Here is a 5464-nt window from a genome sequence, read left to right as displayed (position 1 = left end):
GGGGGGGAGGGTAAGGGGCGGGTTTATAGGGTATACCCTTTGGTTGGTTGATGATGCATGGAGGGGATTGGAACCATGGCAATGAAACAATGTACGGTGGAATGAATGTAAAACTAAAGTTCTCCCATGTAAAATATCATATAATTCACAATAAAACATGAAAAACAAAAACAAAAAGAAGTAAAAGCTTCAAGGGTTGATTTCACTTAAAACTCTAAATATAGAAATCTTAAGTAAAAAGAAAAAAAGGAGCTCTGGTAGCATAGTGGTTACAAATCGGGCTGCGAACCGCAAGGTCAGCAGTTCGAAACTACCAGCTGCTCCGCGGGAGAAGGCTGAGGCATCCTGCTCCGGTAAAGATTTACAGCCTAGGAGGAAACCCTGTACAGGGTCGCTATGAGTCGGAACCAACTCCACGACACACAGCCACCACCAATAAGTAAAATACAAGAAGACTTCAAAAAGTTGTTGGAAAAAATCCATTACCTTTTCATTTTAATTCCATTTTTCCATGAACTTTTTGTAGTTCATAATACTAAATTGGATCTAACAGAGTGCTTTAATATTAAATGCATGATGGCAAATTTAGACTTAGCACAGGTATATAAAGATAATTTAGTATTTTCTAACCATAAATGTTTTTCACTATATTGACATAGCACAAGATAAAGCTCTAAGCAAAAGAATGTCCTTGATAAAACAGTAAAATTATTTGATTAAATTTCAACATATGAATACATGTCTTTTTAATATTTAAAATGAGAAGTGCAAATAAAACACTTCTACATCACAAATTCAGTAGTTATCTTCAAAGGAAATATTTGGGTAATTATATGAGTTTGAGCTAAACTAGCCATTTCAGTGGGGTTTGTTAACCCGCCCAATTCAATTATCTCAGCTAGCTGTTAACTTCCCACATCTGCTCAGCTAGTCTTAACCAGTTTTTGGCAAAGTCACAAAACATCATTGGGTGCCCAACATGGCACCTCCAGGTTCTCAAATCAGGATCCTGACAGAAGGACACAAACATGGACAATTATGTCAAGTATCCCAGAGTCCTCTGCAACAGAATCCATCTTGAAATCTTAAGACTCCATCTTGGACACCAGATGCATGCACAGCATAAGATAGAGAAACAAAGAAACAGCACACATAACCACGGGATTGTGCAAACAGGAAAGCTTGTCCCTTTGCTGAAATCCAGCGGAACTACCTCTGAATTTAACTATAAAAACCCCTTAGACTGTGAGCAGGAGGAGGTAACTGTTGTCTATGGCATGTCTCCCCTGCGGGTATTTCCATACCTTAATAAAACACTTTAATGTTGTATTTCATGACTTTATAGTCTTCTGTTACCCAACCTGGTAACAACATAGATGAACCATGAAAACATTGTGATCAGTGAAATGTCAAAAACAAAAGAACGAATAGTGTATGGCCCCACTTATGTGAAGGAAGGAGGCTGCTATCACAGCTTTTGCCAGCTAGCCATGAGTCACTGCCCACTTTGTGGACTGAGCACCCCTACTCATGGCTCAGGCAAATGGGACATAAAACCAGTTCGGGACTGGCTTACAGAACCATTTTTATCTTCAATGTTACTGTTTTGCAAGGCTCCCCACAATTTCCATTCAGTCTTTCATCTACATAAGGACAGTCAACAAGGCCCAGCTCTGCGCCTCTGCAAAGAGACTGGGACCATGTCTCCCAGGTATGTAAGTAACCATGGTCCTTTCCCATGAGCCGGGAACCAGAAAGTAAGTGGGGGTGGGAGGTAGGCGGCAGTAAGCAGGAGGGGGTAAGGGAAGCACAGCTTTATCGATAGCCACTAGACTGTATTTGGAGCCTACAAGCTTGCAACCTGGGGGTGGAAAATGTATTTTTGGCTCCAAAATAGCAAAAGAAAACGGCAAAATTGCAATTACTAAGTATTACTTTAAATGACTACAAACACTACATCAACTTTGAATGACTACATCAACTTGTCAACAACTCAAGTCTTTTAGAATCCACAACATAAGCACTGGACCGAGAGGTCAGTTTGAGCCAGATGGTCGATGGTTTAAGCTCACCAGCTGCTCCTTGGAAACCCAATACAGGGTCCCTATGGGTTGAAATCTACTCGGTGGCACTTCACAACAACAAAGAGTCGGAACTTAACTTGGTGGCATTTAACAACCACCACCAGTTATGGTGTTGGAGGAGAATATTGAAAGTGCCATTGGTTGCCAAAAGAACCAACAGATCTGTGTTGGAAGAAGTGCAGCCAGAGTGCTCCTTGGAGGCCAAGATGGCCAAACTTCGTCTCTAATATGTCATACGTATTGTCAGGAGGGACCAGTGGCTGGAGAAGGATATCATGTTTGCTAAGGTTGTTGTTGTTGTTATGTGCCGTCAAGTCGGTTCCAACCCATAGCGACCCTGTACAGGGTTTCCGAGGGTGTAAATCTTTATGGGAGTAGAAAGCCTCATCTTTCTCCCACGGAGTGGCTGGTAGTTTCGAACCACTGACCTTAAGGTTCGCAGCCCGATTCGTAACCACTACGCTAAGGAGGAGGGTCAGAATAAAAGAGGAAGACTCCCAACGAGAGGGATTAGTCAAGTGGCAGCATCGATGGACTCAAGCGTGGTAACAGTGGTGAGATTGGCCCAGGATCGGGCAGTGTTTTGTTCTGCTGTGCATGAGGTCGCTATGGGTCGGTACCAACTCGATGGCACCTAACAACAACAACCAATTAATTATTATTACTGTGGGGAGTAGATGCTCATGAATTTGACATTTTGTAAGGAGTCCTGGTGTGGCGCTGTGGGTTAATGCGCCAGATTGCAAAGTCATTTGAACTGCAAGGTCAGCAGTTCAAGCTCACCAGCAGCTCCTCGGAAACCTTACACAGGGTCGCTATGGGTCGGAACCGACTTCAAGGGCACTTTACAACAACAACAAGGTTAGACTGCCAAACGGTTAGGGGCTGTGCCAATTAAAGGTTGGCAGTTTGAATCTACCCAGAGAAGCCTCAGAAGAAAGACCTAGCGACCTCCTCTAAAAGGTCACAGCCACTGAAAATTATTCTGAAACCCAGTAAGTCGCCATTAATGAAAATCCACTAGAAGGAGGCTGGCCATGGGTTTTTGGTTTCTTAGGCCTCCAACACGAAGTGCCTCTGAGTCTCCAAGGTCTCTTAGGAGCCAGGTGGGAGGTGCTGACTTGGATGGGCTTCCGCTGGACCAGCTCCAGGAACAGGAGGAGGGCTGACCACCCTCTCCCTCTCCCTCCCCACCAGGACTCTACCTCAGATTCCATTCGGGGCAGAACATTCTGAAGGAAGGACACCTCTTCTCGTCTCCCGCCGTTTTCTAGTAGGGGCGCCGCTGCTGAACCCCCTAAGCCCACCCAAGGATCTCCGAGGAAGGTCCAGACGCTCCTCAATCCCTCCTGACAAATGGCGGTGGAGAGGGCTTCGAGCAGTCCGCGAGCTATGGGAAATCCCAGTCACCCCAAAGGAGAGCAGTCCGCACAGGGCAGCAGCCAATCGCAGGCCCTAGTAGGTCTTTCCTCATAAGGTCCTGGGTCTAGGGATCTGTTCAAGAGCCATTTTACGTTCTCGGCAGGACAACCAATGGGAAGAACTGAGATGTGAAACTCTTGCAAAACCAGCCAATGAAAAGTCCGGAAAATTGGCGCTCAAATTCCCTGTCTCGGGCAGCCTCTGCGCGTCCCTCTCCCTACTCTGCTGGTTTACCTCGCCCTCCACTGGCGGCCAGGTAAGGACTTGTAGTGTCTCAGCATTGTTCTAAGGTTCTGAGTAACTTAAAATTAAAATCCACAGTCGCTAAACTGTGCATGTGAACGGTGATGAAATGGCAAATGTTTTTACCTATGTTTTGTTGTTGTTGTTGTTAAGTGTCGTCGAGTCGGTTCCGACCCATAGCGACCCTGTACAGGGTTTCCGAGGGTGTAAATCTTTACGGGAGTAGAAAGCCTCATCTTTCTCCCGCGGAGCGGCTGGTAGTTTCGAACCGCTGACCTTAAGGTTCGCAGCCCGATTTGTAACCACTACGCTACCAGAGCTACCTATGTTTACCACACACACAAAACCCTCTGTACCAATCCCGGTTGTTACAGTCCGTTTCTGATGCAAAGCGATCTTGAATAAGGTTTCTGGTGAGCTGATGGTGGGTTTGAACTGCTGACCTTGAAGTTAGCAGTCCAGTGCTTATACTACAGCTCCACACCAGGACTCTGACAACCCCGGTAATTCTCCTCAATTTCAGAAAAAAGAACGATCCTGCCAACCTTTCCCATCCACCAAGGAGGGAAATAGCCCCTACCCAGCCCCTGTTTCTTAAAACTGCCTTCTCACACAGCCCGGGTATTAATGCAAGGATTCTACATGAAATACTAGCAAATTAAGTTCAGGAATAATTGGCATGATCTATCCTGGTGTGGCGCTGTGGACTAATGTGTCAGACTGCAAAGTCGTTTGAACTGCAAGGTCGGTGGTTCAAGCTCACCAGCTGCTCCTTGGAAACCCTATACACGGTCGCTATGGGTCGGAATCGACGCGACGGACTTAACAACAGCAACATCAGATTGATAGATGCCTGAGAAATACTTGACAAAATTTAATACCTATTACTGATTTTTTTAAGGAACACTGATAACGTGGTGAATTATGGGTTGGGCTGCTTAAGCCACAAGGTCAGAAATTCAAAACTACCAGTGGTTCCTCAGGAGAAAGATGAGGCTTTCTGATCCTGTAAAGATTTACAGCCTCACAAACCCTATACAGGGTCACTATGAGTTGGAACCGACACCATGGCACACAACCACAACCACCACTATTATTGATTTTAAAGACAAAAGTGAAATTCTAATAAACTAGGAATTAAAAGAAACCTTAATTTTAGTAAGATTTAGAAACCATAGCAAATCTCATACACCAGAAGCATTCCTGTTAACAAGACAAAATGAAATACCTCACCCCTCACTTCTGTCATTGGCGTCCTGGTGTGGTGCAGAAGGATAAGCATGGGACTGCTAAAAAAAAGGTTGGCAGTTCAAACCCACCAGCTACGCCTTAGAAACCCTATACAGAGTCACCATGAGTTGGAACAGCTTGATGATGGCACTTAACAACAACAGTAATATTGCTTTCATTTACAGATCTGGAGAGCCAGCCCGAACTGTAAGACCGTATGTACCAAACGAAGCCCACTGCCATGGATTCCTACTCACAGAGAGCCTATGTAAGGCAATCAAAACTGTAAGTCTTTAAGGAAACAGGCAGTCTCATCTTTTCCCCAGGTGGGTACATTGGACTGGTGGGTTAGCAGTCCAATGCTTATCCCACAGCTCCACCAAGGCTCCTTAAGACCTTATATGTTGTTGTTGTTGTTAAGTGCCGGCAAGTCAGTTCCGACTCATAGTGTTTTCAAGGAACACCAACCTTGTGGTTCAAACCAA

This window comes from Chrysochloris asiatica, unplaced genomic scaffold (genome assembly GCF_000296735.1).
Source record: "Chrysochloris asiatica unplaced genomic scaffold, ChrAsi1.0 scaffold00054, whole genome shotgun sequence".
Classification (NCBI taxonomy): Eukaryota; Metazoa; Chordata; class Mammalia; order Afrosoricida; family Chrysochloridae; genus Chrysochloris; species Chrysochloris asiatica.
This window is presented reverse-complemented; position numbering follows the sequence as displayed.